The sequence below is a fragment of the Myotis daubentonii genome, chromosome 1 (assembly GCF_963259705.1).
Source record: "Myotis daubentonii chromosome 1, mMyoDau2.1, whole genome shotgun sequence".
Classification (NCBI taxonomy): domain Eukaryota; kingdom Metazoa; phylum Chordata; class Mammalia; order Chiroptera; family Vespertilionidae; genus Myotis; species Myotis daubentonii.
Genome location: NC_081840.1, coordinates 113,917,007 through 113,934,363, shown reverse-complemented (window position 1 = coordinate 113,934,363; position 17,357 = coordinate 113,917,007).

The following is a 17,357-nucleotide window of genomic DNA, read 5'->3' as shown; positions in this document are numbered from 1 at the left end:
CAGTGAATGGATCGGAGGAAGGAGTTGTTTAGAGGACTGCTAGTGAACATTTCCGTGAATTCTAAGAAGCTCAGCCCGGTGAGAAAAACACTTAAAGAACAAACCACCAGAGGATAAGTCGAAAGCAAACAGAAGCAAATGCAAGATCCAGGGAGCATTCTGCGCACACTCAGAATGTCAGGGACTCAGTGTTGAGAGGTGATTTTGAAATGTGTGCGCTCTGAGGTCCCATTGCCACAGTGACCTGCTTTGAGTAGCTGCTGCCACCTCCCTCACAACAGTGGTCCCAACCAGCCAATCACAACTGCCAGGTCCATCTTAAAGCTGGTCAGCTGTCCAGTGCTGGCTGCTAGTGACATGGCCCCTCCATGATTCTATGGTGCAGCAGTTGAAAACTTGGGCCCTGGAGGAAGAAGGCTTGAGGGTTAAGTCTTGGCTTCATTGCTTGTTGACAGTGCTTGCACTCTGGGCCTCAAATTAAGATGGGAATAATAATAGTAACTATCAGTGTTGCTGAGAGAGTTAGATAAATGGATCCATAAGAAGGTGCACCCATACAGGTTCAATCAATGAAATAGAACCAGCAGGAGATATATATATTAAGACGTTTGTTGCAAGGAATTGGCTTATGTAACTATGGGGCAGGCTGGCAAGTCTAAAGTCCATAGCCGGTCAGGAAAGGCAGACTGGGACTCTCAGGGACAAACTGCAGCTGCAATGCACGCCTGGAATCTCTCCTTCAGGGAAACCTCAGCTCTGCTCTTAACGCTTTTCACCTGATTGAATCAGAACCAGGATGTCTAGGGTAATCTCCTTTCCATAGTCATTGGTTTTGAAGTTCAATGACATCTATCTTCGCAGCAACACCCAATTAGCATTTGATTGAGTAGCTGGAGACCATAGCTTTGGCAAGGTGACACATACAACTGCCCATCACAGAAGGTTAGCATAATGGCTGGCTCAGAAATACATCACTCAACAAAGTTCAGCTATTTTTTTTTAATTTTTTTTTAGGATTCTAAAGCATTTACTGATGAGGTTGACACAATGAGTCAAGCTTCCCCACTTTTTAGGCTCCATCTCACATGACCAATAGCATCCTCTTCCTCATTTTCAAATCTTCTTCCAAAGAAGGCTGAGGACTCATGCAAAGGAAGCAAAAGGCAGGTGACCCTCTTCTACTCATCCTTCCAGGAGCTGTACATACAGATGCAGGTACATGTCAGTCCCTGTCCTCCTGGAGTCCTGCCTTCCTCAATTTCTCTTCTCTAGCCACACACCTCCCTGCCAAGCCCATTCTAGTACACAGGCCTCTACAGCTGTCCTACATAGACACCTGGCCAAGGGTGCAAAAATCCAGCCCATGCGCTGATCTCAGCACCTGCTTAGAGTGACATCTTTTCCTAATTCAATTCAAAGGAGCCAAGAAACCAGGGGCACCCTGGCAGTACGTTAAATCATGGACCATTCACTCATGGACAGAAGGGAAATGCCCCAGGCATCTCCTGCTATTTAACACGGACATCACACTTCCTTAGTCACAGGCGTACAGGTGATGCAGTGAGAAGCACTTCTCAGCCCCTGGGTGCTGTTTCCATTCCGATTTTGTCTGCAGGCCCTTCTAAGCACTCATCCTGGAGGCCTCTGCCCCTCATTCCCAGTTCCCTTCACCCTATCTCCTCCAACCCCCAGATAAACGATTCTCTGTATAGTGGCCCTTCCTCCCCATGCCTTCATCCCAGCCTAAAGCTGCCCTGCTTAATGGCCTGGCGACAGTGCCCACCAACCTAGGACTAACCTGCCATGGGTCCATGGTTCTCCTTCCAGTCTCCCCTCATTCAGTTCACGTTGGCCTTGTTGAAGCCGTGGTACCCTAGAAGGCCCCACACACCCTTTCCAGGAGCTCAACTCTCCAGTTACATGAGCTCGGTCAAGCTAATTAACCTTTTGGACCTTGGATTTCTCCTCTGAAAAATAGGAATGATCAGAAATCTCTCTACAAGGCATTGTCATGAGAAACAAGTGAAATAATGTATACAAAGTGCCTGACACGTGGCACTTGAGTCCATCTCCCACATCCCAGCCAACTTCTGTCCACCCTCCCTCCAAGCTTATCTTTATCAGGTACATGAAGCCCATACTTCACCCATCTAACTTCATGCATCCTACCTTCAGCCCAGCTCACTAATCACAGAACACCATGGCCTGGGAAGAGCAGCATTTTGCCTTGACACATGCTGAGGAAGACTTCCAGAGCGGAAGCAACTGTTGTTAACCTCTTATTCTGCCCAATTTATAAACTGAACTCTATCATATGTCTGTTCGTATAGCAAAAATAATAACATAGATATGGTTCATCAATATTTTCAGTCTCAGGCATCTACTGGGGGTCTTGAAATGTATATGTGTGGATAAGGGGGGACTACTTTATTTCTGGCATGAACTAGATGTTATTTTTCAAGGCTATATTTTTGTTACCAAACAGGCCATTTTTTCTTCATTCAAGTCAAGTGGGCATGGGCAATAAAAAAAAGCAGAAGGGAACTGGCATCTCATTTTATTTCTTTAATCCTACCACTTTTTCAGAGAAAGTTAAAAAATCAACCTACTCCCACTGCCCCTTTGCTTGTTCCCAACAAATTAACTTTTTAACCTTTTGGATATCTAAAAATTTATTTTTATTGTTGAAAATATTACAGATGTCCCCTTTCCCCCATTGACCCTTTCTAGCCAGCCAGTTGTCCCCTACCCCAGGCCTTCACCACACTATTGTGTCCATTGCATAAAAGTTCTTTGCTTAATCTCTCCCCACTAACCCAACCAGACTTCCCTCTTAGATTCATCAGTCTGTTCCATTCTTCTATGTCTCTAGATCTATTTTGTTCATCAGTTTGTTTTGTTCTTTAGACTCCAAATATGAGTGAGATAATTTCACTTAGCATAATACTTTCCAGGTCCCTCCATGCTGTCTCAAAGGATAAGAGATCCTTCTTTTTTACTGCTGCATAGTATTCCATGGTGTAAATGTACCACAGCTTTTTTATACACTCATCTACTTGATGGACAGTTGGGCTGTTTCCAGATCTTAGCTATTGTAAATTGTGCTTCTATGAACAGAGGAGTGCACATATTCTTTCTGATTGGTGTTTCAGGATTCTTAGGATATATTCCTAGAAGTGGGATCACTGGGTTACATGGCAGGCATATATTTAATTTTCTGAGGAAACTCCATACTGTTTTCCATAACAGTTGCACCAGTCTGCATTCCCACCAGCAGTGTACTAGGGTTCCGTTTTATCCACATCCTTGCTAGCACTTGTTATTTGTTGATTTGTTGATGGGCATCATTCTGACAGATGTGAGGAGATACCTCATTGTCGTTTTAATTTGCATCTCTCTGATGATTAATGACTTTGAGCATTTTTTCATGTCTCTTGGCCTTCAGTATGTTTGCTTTGGAGAAGTGTTTATTTAGGTTCTTTGCCCATTTTTTTATTGGATTGTTTATCTTCCTTTTGTTAAGTTGTATGAGTTCCTTATATATTTTGGAAATTAACCCCTTATCAGATACATCATTGGCAAATATGTTCTCCCATACAGTGGGCTCTCTTTTCATTTCCTTGATGGTTTATTTTGCAGTGCAGAAGCTTTCCATTTTAATATAGTCCTATTTGTTTACTTCTCCTTAGTTTCCCTTGTCCTAGGAGATGTATTGGGAGACATTTGCTACGATAGATGTCTGAGATTTTGCTGCTTATGGTGTCTTCTAGGATTTTTATGGTTTCATGACTTACATTTAAGTATTTTATCCATTTTGAGTTTATTCTTGTGGATGCTGTAAGTTTGTGGTCTAGTTTCATTTTTTTGCATATACATGTCCAATTTTCCAAAACCATTTATTGAAGAGACTGTTTTTACCCCATTGTATTCTCTTGCCTCCTTTGTTAAATATTAATTGAGTGTAATGGCTAGGGTCAATTTCTGAGGTTTCTGTTCTATTCCATTGATCTATATGTTTGTTCTTGTGACACTACCAGGCTGTTTTGATGACAATGGCTTTGTAGTATAGTTTGATATCTGGTATTTGATCCCTCTAACGTTGTTCTTTTTTTCTCAAGATGGCTGTAGCTCTTCTGCATTATTTCTGTTCCATATACATTTTTGGAATATTTGTTCTAGGTCTGTGAAACATGCCATTGGTATTTTCATAGGGTTATTGAATCTATAGATTGCGTTGGGTAGTGTGAACATTTTAATGATGTTGATTCTACCAATCCATGGACATGGTATATTCTTCCACTTGTTTATATCTTCCTCTATTTCTTTTTTGAATGTCCTGTGGTTTTCCAAGTACAGGTCTTTTACCTCCTTGGTTAAGTTTATTCCTAAGTATCTTAAATATTTTTGTTGCAATGGTAATGGTATTGGTTTATTTTTAGGGGGAGTCTCTTTCTGAGAATTCATTATTGGTATATAAAATTGTCATTAATTTCTGGGTGTTCATTTGTATCCTGCTAAATTGCTGAATTCATTTATTAAATCTAGTAGATTTTTGGTGGAGTCTTTAGGGTTTTCTAGGTACAATATCATATCATCTGTGAATAATGACAGTTTTACTTCCTCCTTTCTAATTTGGATGCCTTTCCTGTTTTCTTCTTGTCTGATCACTGTGTCTAGGACTTCTAGTACTATATTGAATAAGAGTAGTGAAAACAAACATCCCTGTCTTGTTCCAGTTCTTAGGGGAAATGGTTTTAGTTTTTTTCCATTGAGTATGATGTTGGCTGTAGATTTGTCATATATGGCCTTTATTGTGTTGAGGTGTGATCCCTCTATTCCCACTTTACTGAAACATTTTATTAAAAAATGGTGTTGGATATTGTCAAATGCTTTTTCTCAGTCTATTGATATGATCATGTGATTTTTGTCCTCCAATTTGTTTATGTGATGTATCACGTTTATTGATATGCAAATATTGTACCAGCTTTGCATCCCTTGAATAAATCCACTTGGTCATGATATATGATCTTTGTAATATATTGCTGGATCTTATTTGCTAATATTTTGTTGAGGATTTTAGCATCTATATTTATCAGAGGTATTGGCTGTAAATCTCTTTCTTTGTACTGTCTTTATCTGGTTTTGGGATTAGAATAATGCTGGTCTAATAAAAATAGCTTGGGCCCTACCCGGTTTGGCTCAGTGGATAGAGCGTCAGCCTGCAGACTCAAGGGTCCCAGGTTCAATTCTGGTCAAGGGCATGTACCTTGATTGCAGGCATATCCTCAGTGGGGGGTGTGCAGGAGGCAGCTGATCGATGTTTCTCTCTCATCAATGTTTCTAACTCTCTATCCCTCTCCCTTCCTCTCTGTAAAAAAAAAAAAAATTCAATAAAATATATTTTTTAAAAAAATATTGGAAGTGTTCTTTTCTCTTGAAATTTTTGAAATAATTTGAGGAGGCTGGGTGTTAGTTCTTCCTTGAATGTTTGGTAAAACTCCTCTGTGAAGCCATCCAGATCAAGGTTCTTGTTTGCTGGATGATTATTGTTGTTGTTGTTGTTGTTGTTGTTGTTGTTGCTTTAGTTTCATAAGTTGTTATTGGCCTATTCAGGTTTTCTGATTCAGTTTTGGAAGATTTTATTTTTCTAGGAATATGTCCCTCTCATTCAGGCTATCCAGTTGGTTGGCATATAAGTTATTCATAATATTTTCTTACAATCCTTTGTATTTCTGTGGTGTCAGTTGTTACTTCAACTCTTTCATTTCTGATTTTGTTTTTTTGGGTCCTCTTTCTTTGTTTCTTGATAAGTCTGGCTAAAGGTTCATCAATCTTGTTTATCTTTTCAAAGAACTGGTTCTTGGTTTCATTGATCTTTTGTATTGGTTTTTTTTTTAGTCTCTATGTCATTTATTTCCACTCTGATCTTCACTATTTCTTTCCCTCTACTCACTCTGAGCTTTTCTTGTTGTTCTCTTTCTAATTCTTTGAGTTGTAGGGTTAAATAGTTTATTATCAATTTGTCTTGTTTTTTGAGATAAGCATGTAGTGCTATGAACTTCCCTCTCAGGACTGCTTTTGCTGTGTCCCATAGATTTTGAGTGGTGTGTGTTCATTTTCATTTGTTCCCAGGAAGTTTTTTATTTCTTCCTTGATCTCATTGGTAACCTATTCATTGTTTAATAACATGTTATTTAGCGCTCATGAATTTGAGTGTTTTTATCGTATTTGATTTCTAATTTCATGCCATTGTGATCTGAGAAGATGCTTGATATGATTTGAATCTTCTTGAACTTGTAGAGACTTGTTTTGTGTCCTAACATGTGGTCTATCTTTAAGAATGACCCATGTGCACTGCTGATATTGCAAAGCAATGGAATCGCAAACATCAAGAATCATTTCATTCGGTTTTGTGCACCCTCAATTCATCAACTGTTGCCTGTTTTGTACCATTAACTGTATCCTTTATGTATCCCCAGTTAAAAAGTCTAGTGGATAAATTTTCTCTGTTCATAGCTTAGTCTGGCTTCACCCATTATTTTAAATCAGTTAAACCTGAAGAGGAGTGAAAGTTAAGAAGTGAGTTATCAGTTGTTAAAATGTATATACATTTTTTGAAGGGTACCCAGGGTCCCCCCAAAATTATACACACTTTGAATAATTATAAAGGCAGTATTTGAACTTCAACTTCCTTTTTAAACTCCCAGTAGCAGTTTAGGATGAATTTTCTTTATTCAAAGCTTAGTCTGGTTGAAAAGAACAAAAACATCAACTGAGCTATCAGATGTTAAAGTATGTATGCATGTTTTGGGGATATCCTGTATATGTAGTCTTACATTGTCTTTTGTTAAGATTTTCTATTTAATTTACAAATCTTTAATCCACATGGAATTTATTATTGTGCATGGCATGAGGTAGGTACCTGATTTTATTCTCTTGCAAATAAATAGCAATTTGTATCATGGTTCAAAGTGTCTGACCTCCAAGTGGCACACCTGAAGGACTAAGAATCTCAGGGTTTGAATCAGTCTCGCCTGAGAAGAAAAGCAGGCTGGGAAGAGAAGCCATTTTTGGTCAGAGCTTGAGCTACAGTTACCCTGGGACCACAGTAACTTATTTGCCCAAAGAAGTCATTTTCCTGAAAGATGCATTTTAGGCAGAGTGGAAACTCAGGTGACCCTTATATCATCTGTTCCCAGGTTTCTGTGGATTTATACTTGCTGGCTTCCCAGAATAGAAAGAAATCTAATTACTGGTGGAATAACTTACAGGTAAGGGGACCTCCAGTGTGCAGCCAACATGGCTCTAAATCCTCTGAGGTACATACCAAGGAAAATGAACTAGTGCTCAGACCAGGCCACCTCACAGCTTGCAAAGTAGGCATGTTTCCTCACCCTGGTGGAGGCAAGACAGCAGGCAGGCTATAGAGGAACCATGTGTATTCAGGGCCCAGACACTGGAATGAACAGGGGGCTGGGCATCAAAATGCTGGGTCTTTGTTCCTCTACTATCCACCAACAGGACTTTAGCCTCTTGGTTAACATCTTTCCTCAGTTTCCCTATCTAAAAACTTTGGTAACCTGTGTGAAGTCACAAGCCACTGTGCTATGTGTTTTAAAGACAATGCTCCAGTTTTCACAACAACACTGAACTCCCATATTACATATGTCAAAATAAAATCAGAGGTTAGCGAAATTTGTTGTGACATTGTCCCAAAGTGACAGAGCTAAAATTCAAATCCCTTCACCCCAGCCCCAGTACCCGCATTCCCAGCATGGCATGAAGAGGCCACAGGCTGTGAGTGGGGGTTCACTATCCCTTGCTCACTTTATTCACATTCTGGTACTCCTATGATGTGAATATTGTTGTGTTTTATGTTATCCCACACTCCCTTAAGCTGCCCTCCTGTGTTTTAATTGGTTTTTTTCTTTTTGGTTCTCTGATTGAGAGATTTTTTTCTGCCCTGTCTTCTAATTCACTAATCTGATCCTTGGCTTCTCCTAATCTGCTGTTCCTTCTAATGTGTTCTTTATTATTGCTATGTCATTCTTCATTTTCAACTGGTCATTTTTCAGATTCTATACCTGTTCACATGCTGTTGAGAATCCTTGTAATAATTATTCTGAATGCTGTATCTGATAAAAATTTTTATTTCCATTTCATTTAGCTCTTCTTCTAGAGAATTCTTTTTTTTTTTATTTGGGGTTTGGTTTTTTGTCTTTCCATTTTTGCTGCCAATTTGGGTTTGTTTCTATGTATTAGGTAGATCTTCTATGACTCCCAGTCTTTTTGGAGGGTCTCTGGTACAGGACAATGTCAGATGCTATTTGTGACTAGCCCTGAGTACCCTGCTTGGAGCTATCAGCAATCCACAGCTTGTGGCTCCCTGTGCTGGGGCTGGATGCCTTTGGAAAGGGTCAATATGTGCACCAAGATCTGCTTTTCATAGCCCCAGGTCCAGAAGCAGATCTGGCAACGACTCGAAGTACCCAGAGATCCATCTCTATCTGCAGGCTGTAGATCACAGCAAGGCATAAACTCCAGAGTGGGTGGGGAGGGTCAAGAGGTTTTCCAATAGGGTGGAGCAATTGCTTCTCCCCAGGCTAAAGCTAGCTGGATTGTAAAGGTCTGCCTGAGACAGATGTCCTCTGCAGTATGGGGGAATTCTATGATTCAGTGTCCTTCAAACTGCCAATGTAAGGAATTGCTGTCTCACTTCACACATATCATGTCTTGAGCTTCATAAATATACACATTTAGTCATAATCAGTACTGCTTACAGTAGTTAATATGCTTCAGCATCCATACGTAAGTGTTGTGAATGCTGTGTTAATTCTTATCTCCGAAATCAGAAATTGGAACATATAGAGAAATAAGGCACTACTGAAAAACAATAATTTGTTATGTATATAGGAATCTATTGCATTCAAGCTTAGAGGAGGGACCTGACAAGTTAATTAATTTGCCTTTTCTCTTACCCAGCACTTCTGCTCAGCTCCTCCCTGCTCTCTGAAGCTGGGTTTTCTTCTGACATTGTTGGAATCGCATAGCACACAACCTTCACGGTATTCAATGCAGTTTCCCAAAACATAGGCAAGAGACATGCAATTGGGTTTCCCTGGAGCCTGAATGGTGATACTTCTGGGAGCAGGCCTTTAGGGTCATATTGTACTGGGCCAGTCCTGAACTCCAGATCTCAAACGCTAGAGGTGCATACATGTATGGCATGCATGCATGCACACCTGAGATATTCAGGACCCTCCAAAATATACCCTCAGAGCAGAGGTCCCTCTATTCAGAGTCTTGAGATAGAGTACAAAAAAAATGATTTGGAGGAGTGTCAGGGCCCCCAAGACTCAGTGTGATAGAGTGGTGCGCACAGCTGTGATTTAATACAATGAAAGAATACAAAGCAAAATCAGAGAGAGAAAGGCACAGGGGCCAAGTCCAGAGGAAAACAGACACCAGCTTCCAAGAGTCCTGTCCCAGTGGAGTCGCACAGGACACACTAAATTCCCCAAGATTGAGTTGTGACAACACGTGTGGAGAGTTGTCTACCAGGGAAGCTCATCAGAGACTCTGTGCCCATGGCTTTAATCAGGGGACAGTAGGAAGGAGGTTCTGGTCATGTAGGTACCTCTTTCTGACTTGTACCCAAATTGAAGATTCCAGTGGGAAAGCAGTGTTCAGCATAAATCATATTTTTTGGACAGTTTAGGCATAGTGAGCCACTCTTACCAGGAAATAGTGGGGACCTTCCCAAATACAAGTTCCTAAGGTCAGGCAAGGGCCAACCTTGCAAGTAGGGCTTTCTAAGGAGAACTGTCTCAGGACTCTGATAACCTCTTTGTCCATAGGAAGTAATGGGGTATGAAGAGTGGAGGAAGGGAAGTCCTTTTCATTTCATCTCTTTTAAATTCTATTTCCTAGAGTGAAGATAAAAGCCAGGCCTGGCCTGAGCAGAACAAGAGTTGGTTTCTGCCTCACACAGATTCATCCGTGGTCACTTGCAGACAGAACATGCCCACTTTCACTCGGAATAACATCCCCTGGAATACGTACACCATAATGTAACATCTATTCTCCTCCAAGATGCCAACAGCAGTTCTATAAAACTTATATTCCAGAAAATATAAACAACATACTGTTAGAAATGTCATAGGTGACCAACTATTTTTAAATGCAAAGCAATGCAGGACAATTTTTACCTGAAGAAGGGATGGAAAAGAGGCAGGGACTGGAATCAGAGCCGAGTACACAATTATTAATAATTTTCCTAAGATGGCTGATGGGTTTACAGGTTCACAGGTTAATTGTACAATTATGGCTCACAAGTTCACATGAAGTAAGCTACAAATTTATATATTCTTTAACATGTACCAGAAATACAAACCAAAACATTATCATTGTTAAAATTTACCATCTGGGCAATGGTAAGGGCCCTTTCTTACTGTGGATACATATGAGCTAAGATTCTCAGTGCTGGTTGCCATTAAAACTAAAAAATATTATAATTTAATTGACATAGAAACCCAAGGTCATCATAAATGGCATCAAGATAATATTATTTTATTTATTTTTTAAAATCTTTATTGTTGAGAGTATTTCAGCTGTCCTCCCCCCCCCCATTATTCCCCTCCACCTGGTTCTAGTCACACCCTAGACCTTCACCACCCTAATATTTGTGTCCATAGGTGATGTATATATGCATATGTTTTTGGTTAATCTCTTCCCGTGACCGTCTCCCTCTGAGACTCATCAGTCTGTTCCATGTTTCCATGTCTCTGGTTCTATTCTATTCATCAGGTTATTTTGTTCATTAGATTCCTTATTTTTTTTTATTTTGATTTTTAGATTCAATTGTTGATAGCTATGTATTTATTGCCATTTTATTGTTCATATTTTTTATCTTCCTTTTTTTTCTTCTTCTTCTTAAAGAATAGCCTTAACATTTCATTAATACTAGTTTGGTAGTGATGAACTCCTTTAGCATTTTCTTATCTGTGAAGCTCTTTATCTGTCCTTCAATTCTAAATAGCTTTGCTTGGTAGAGTAATCTTGGTTATAGTCCCTTGCTATTCATCACTTTAAATATTTCTTGCCTCTCCCTTCTGACCTGCAAAATCTCTGTTGAGAAATCAGCAGACAGTCTTATGGGCACTCCCTTGTAGGTAACTAACTGCTTTTCTCTTGATGCATTTAAGATTCTCTCTTTGTCTTTAACCCTTAGTATTGTAATTATGATGTGTCTTGGTGTGGGCCTCTTTGGATTCATCTTCTTTGGGACTTTCTGTGTTTCCCGGACTTGTAAGTCTATTTCTTTCAACTGGTAAGGGAAGTTTTCTGTCATTATTTCTTCAAATAGGTTGTCAATATCTTGCTCTCTCTCTTCTTCTGGCACCCCCATAATGCAAATATTGGTACACTTGAAGTTGTCCGAGAGGCCCCTTACACTATCTTTATATTTTTGAATTCTTTTTTCTTTTTGCTCTTCTGAATGTTTTTTGCTTCCTCATATTCCAAATCACTGATTTGATTCTCAGCATCCTCTACTCTATTATTGATTCTCTTTAAATTATTCTTAATTTCCATTAGTATATCCTTCATTTCTGACTGGTCCTTTTTCATGTCTTTTATGTTCTCACTAATTTCCTTGAAATTCTCACTAGGCTCCTTGAAACTCTCATTAAGTCCCTTGAAGCTCTCAGTGATCCTTGAGCATTCTTATAACCATTGTTTTGAACTCTGTATCTAATAATTTGCTTGCTTCCATTTCATTTAGTTCTTTTTCTGGAGATTTATTCTGTTCTTTCATTTGTGACATGTTTCTTTGTCTCCACATTTTGGCTGCTTCTCTGTGTTTGTTTCTATGTATTAGGTAGAGCTGCTATGTCTCCTGGCCTTGTGTAGTAGGTGTCCTTTATGGCCTAATGACACAGCCTCCCCAGTCACCTGAGCTGGGCAGTCTAGGTGCACTCCTGTGTGGGTTGTGTGCAAAATTTTGTTGTAGTTGAGCCTTGATTACTGTTGGCATCACTGGGAGGGATTGACCCCCTAGGCCAACTGGGTGTGAGGACCAGTTGCAACTACAGTAGAAGAACTGCTGTGCAGGAGACACCCGGGTGGATCAGGACTTGCTTCAGTGGGGCTTTGGTGCTCACTGAATCTGTCCCTTGAGTGTGTTGCTCGTGGATGTGGTAGGGTTGTAATCTGGCATGGTCTGAAGCTGTCAGCCTGGTGCACTAGCTCTGCGGCTCCCATGGAGATGCAAAGTCAGCCACTGCCTATACCCTGCCTGGGGCCACTCATCAGGAGCTCCAGACCAATCTACATATGGCTGCTTTTGTGTTGGGCTTGGAAGTGCCCGGGGAGGCCAGGCTGAAACAAGGCAGGCTGATGCTAGTGTCAGGTTTCTTATTGACAGGAATGTGGCACACTGCTCATTTAAGAGATTTTAGAAAAGTCTGAAGCCTGAGGCAGGACAGTCCATTCATATGGAAAAGCCACTACAAACAGCTTGAGTGGGGCTGCAAATTGGGTTGGGCAGGATCTCAGGGAATCACCAGGGCAGAGCAAACAGTATGAGCTATGGAATCTCAGATAGGGTGCCTCTTAATCAGCTCTGCAAAGGAGAGACGTCTCAGCATAAGAACAATGACCTCTGCTGGCACTTTTGTCCAGAATAAAGCCACCTCTGAGTTCTTGCCATGTGCCAGACAATCTAGTTCCTCCCAGTATCCAGAGGGACCCCCCGCCCCCGCAAAAAAAAAAAAAAAAAAAAACTGCTACCCCAGCGGTGCAGCTTAGAGGGAGTGAGTCTGAGTAAGTCCGTGCACTGCTCCTTGAAGAGGAACTGCTGAGACTCCCATAGCCTCCATGCCACTCAGCCCCAATTCCTGGTGGTTTTTACAGCCCAAAGTTACAGGGACTTCTCTTCCCAGCACTATAACCCTGTGCTGAGGGGTCTGGTGTGGGGCTTGGACCCCTTGCTCCTCATGGGAGGCCTCCACAACCTAGATACCCCTCCCAATAAAAAACAAACACATGTGGGTGTCGGACCAGCTTGTTCGGCACCTTCACCCCTCCTACCAGTCTCGATGTGCTTTCTTCTTTACTTTTCTAGTTGTAGGGCTTCCATTCTGCCAGCTTTCAGGTGGTTCTGAATGATGGTTTTTCTGTATTTCAGTTATAATTTTTCCGTGGTTGTGGGAGGCAGCGAGTACTGGCATTTACCTACGCCACCATCCTGTGTTGTTGTTTTTTAATATTATTTTATTACTAGATCATAAGTCATTCCATATTTCCCATTGAGGATTTCATTTTTTGTGAATCAATTAGATTTTTTATAACATTTTTATTGATTTTAGAGAGGAAGGGAGAGGAAGAGAGATAGAAATATCAATGATGAGAGAGAATTGTTGATTGGCCTCCTCTTGCACGCTCCCCACTGGGGATCGACCCTGGACCCAGGCATGTGCCCTCACTGGGAATCAAACTGTGGCCTCCTAGTTCATAGGTCAAAGCTCAGCCACTGAGCCATGCTAGCTGGGGAATCAATTAGGTTTTGTTAATCAATTTTTATTATACTGAATTCATTATTTTAATTTTTAGGTAAATAACATTGTTTTGATTTTGTTCTATTTGTCTAGTTCCATTCTACTTATGATAAATGATGCTGGTTTTCTAGGTATGGTAAAGGTATAATGTTTTCTTTTAAAATAAGTTTATACAAGCTAAAATTTGAGATAGATGAAATACAAATGTTAATTAAATGATAGCCAAGTGGTATAGCGATGTGACAAAAGTCATCTGAGAGGTAAGTGAATGACTCAACTTGGAAAGCACTATACAGCACTAAATAAAATTCAAATATCTATCGCCCATGTTCTGCTTCCTTAGGTTCTGTAGGAACCCAGAGAGTTACAAGGGTGTGTGTGGGAGGGGAGGGGGGTGGTGATAGAGAGAGGGCGAGAGAGAGAAAGGAAGAGAGAGGATTTTTATCCTTCGAGTATTTCCACCTAGAAAAACAATACATGCTGTTACAGATGAGGAAACAGTTACTGGTGGGGCCTCAGGGCCAGTGCCTGCAGGGGGCATAAAGTAAACTGAAATAGGGGAAGGGCCAGGGCTTTAAGACACATGTGACATTGGGAATTATTAAAAGTTACTGCCTTTTAAAACACTTCCTAGACATGAGGCTACTACCAAACCCAGCACTTGTAAGAGCCGTATACAAACCCATGGGATTTGGCACCACTAGTTAATTGTACTACATATGCTTTCCCATAGCAGGGAAACACATATGAGTTTTAAAATAATAAACCAACACCAGAGGCAGTAGGTAACAGGGTCTGTCCCACTTCTGCATTCTGTGTGTCAGGACTTACCAGAGCATCTGCCCCACCTGCTCCTGTAAATAAAAAGCACCATTATATCAGATCTGAACTGACGGTGTTGACATCTCAGAGGTGCTAGGAGGGGGTGGGCTATGCTAGGATAGCAAAGCCCTCATGAAATGTGACACAAGCATCAATGCAGACTTCAATCTCCCAATACTCTTGCCTTCCCGCTCTTGTGCTGCCTCCGAAGCCAATGACAGTAGGAATGGGTAATGGAAAGATTAAATAGACAATTGCATAAGGCACTGCTGAAGACCAGGCAAGGCAGGGTGGCAGGTGCCCCCTACAGCTATATCCCGAGTCACCCAGACCCAAGGTGATGACCATCAGGAAGGCCAGACACTGAACACTTAATTCTGAGGCAGAAGTTAATTATTAGAGCCTTCTTAGAACATAAGCAAATTACAATTATATTTAGGAAGACCGGAGAAGGGAAGAGACTTGTTCATTGATTTAACAAACCTTCATCGAGTCCTGTCTAGGTGTCCCATCTAGCATTGAGTACAAGTATAAATAAGTCAGCTTAACTTTCAAGGGGCTCACATGAATGGAGGAGGAGGCATATAGCAGCTATCAATGTTATACAATGTGATGCTCCTGCTGAGATATAACACTGTAGGAGGGAAAGAGCCCAGGCAAGAGCTAGCTCACCCTACAGGGGACTGGATCTGAAAAGTCTCATTGCTCCAATGACACTTGTTGCCTAAAACAGAGCCTCGCACCTAGTAGGTGCTCAATAGATATTTGTTGAAGTGTTGAATGCTAAGAAGCCTGTGATATCTGAATAATGGCCTCCACAGATAACCTGGTCCTAAACCCTGGAATCTGAATATCGCCTTACATGGCAAAAGGGACATTGCTGATAAGGAAGTTAAAGATTTTGACATGGGGAAATTATCCCAGGTTGTCCTAAATGCACTCACAAGTATCCTTATAAGAGAGAGATCTGACACAGAGACAGAACAGGAGAAGGCAACGCAACCACAGAGGCAGGAAGCTTGACCACAGAGGCAGTGATTAGAGTGATGTGGCCATAAGCCAAAGAATGTCAGCAGCCACCAGAAGCTGAAAAAGGCAAGGAAACAGATTTTCCCCTGGAGCCTCTCAAGGAAGTCTGATCCTGCTGACGCCTTGATTTAGGCCCATAAGACTCAAATTTCTGGACACCAAAACTATAATAGAACAAGTTTCTGTTGTTTTAAGCCATCACGATTGTGGTACTTTGTTATAGCAGCCACATTAACTAATACAGCCACGACTCTGGAAATAAATTACAGGCACAGGGAGCCACAAAAGCTGTCTGGGCAATGCCAAGTGCTTTGCATAGCCTAGGGATTTTGAGCTGAGGCATCCTAAGATGCAAACAGAGCTTGAGAAAGATGAGCCTGTCTTGGTTGTACAGAATGGATGGAAGACAGAGACAACAGAGGCAGGGAACTCTGCCAAGAGGTTCTTGAGGCAGCTCGGGCATGCAAAGAGGATGAGAGCCAGGCCTCAGGGATTAGCAGGGGGAATGAGAGAAGTGGCTGGTACAAAAGAACTTTCAAAGGCAAAATTGATGGAGCTTAGTGAAAGACTGAATATAGCAGATGAAGGAGAAATTTTTTCCAGCTGTTAGAGCTGAGACTGCAGAGAGGGGGGAAATTAAAGAGGAGACATTGCTAAATGTTTCTAACAATAGCCAGTTAGCCTCAAAACTATCCCAGCGCCATGATTTGGGCCAATCTAAGAGTCAAAGAAACAACTCAGGGATCAACACTTTGCATGGCTATTGCCAGAGCTCCTTGTTATGAAGTAGGGAAGAATTTTTTCCAGCTTCCCTCCTGATCTCCCCTCAGACCAATGCCTCCGAGTGAGGATGTGTGGGGGAATGGGGTTGATGAGGAGGGAGAGGAGAGAAACAGGGCTGGGAGGGAAAGGGGAGGAGAAAACAGGAGCACGGGTCTAGCATATCACAGACATAGTCCAGCTGCCATCCTGCTAGGGGCACCTCAGCCAAGGTCCAATCAAGCCCATCAGAACGAGAGTCAAACCCTCAGAAAGCCTTCATCAGAACCCTGTCGCTTGCTTGATGCTACTTCCATCCTGGAGGACCTTGGACGTAAACAACCTTCTAGCCAAAAAATGCAAGTGGATTCTGACCCGGCAGGAGCCCACAAGCATGGAGAAGTCAGTGGACTGAAGAAAGAGATCCTGCATTTACTTATGGCTATTTATTGACCATGTCCTGTGGGTCAGGCACCTGTTAGATGTTTAGAATACTCAGTGGACAAGCCAGTCCCTGTCCTCATAATGCTTTTCCATATTTCCACGAGCAGCCTTTGAAAGAAGACTGAGTAGAAGCTTGAATCAGAACCAAATCTCCCTATTTTCCGAAACGACTGAACTGGCGAGCATGCAGATGTTCTCTGGACCAAGCAAGATTCCATTCCATTTGAACCTCTCTTCTTTTGAAACCTCAAGCAGCCTGCTGAACAAGAGACACTCGCGTGGCCTGTCTCTTCCAGCGAAGCCCCCAGAGGAATTGCTGCAGTTACTGAGAAACCAATTTAATGGCATGCTTTCCAGCAGTATTACCTTTGTCCTTGCTCGAGCCCCTCACACATTCATTCACTCATTTGACAATGATGTATCTAGTGCCCAGCATGGGCCAGGTATGACACCGGGCTAGCAGCCTGACAGGTGCACCCCATGCACTCTTCCTCCTGGCCGTGGCCACGGAGGGGAGCAGAAGGCAGCAGAAAGCTGAGGGTCAGCCCTCGGAGGAATCGGCCCCCAAACCCATGGCAGAGCTGGGAAAAACGCTGAAGACCCCAAGTTCCTATTCTAACACCTTCCTCCACACACACGCTGCCCAGTTCAATCACGGAGAGCCTTCCCCGCACAGAACTAGGGTTGGGCCTTTGGCATTCCCAGTGCATTCACACCCATCATCTCACCTGAGTCCCATGGCAACCC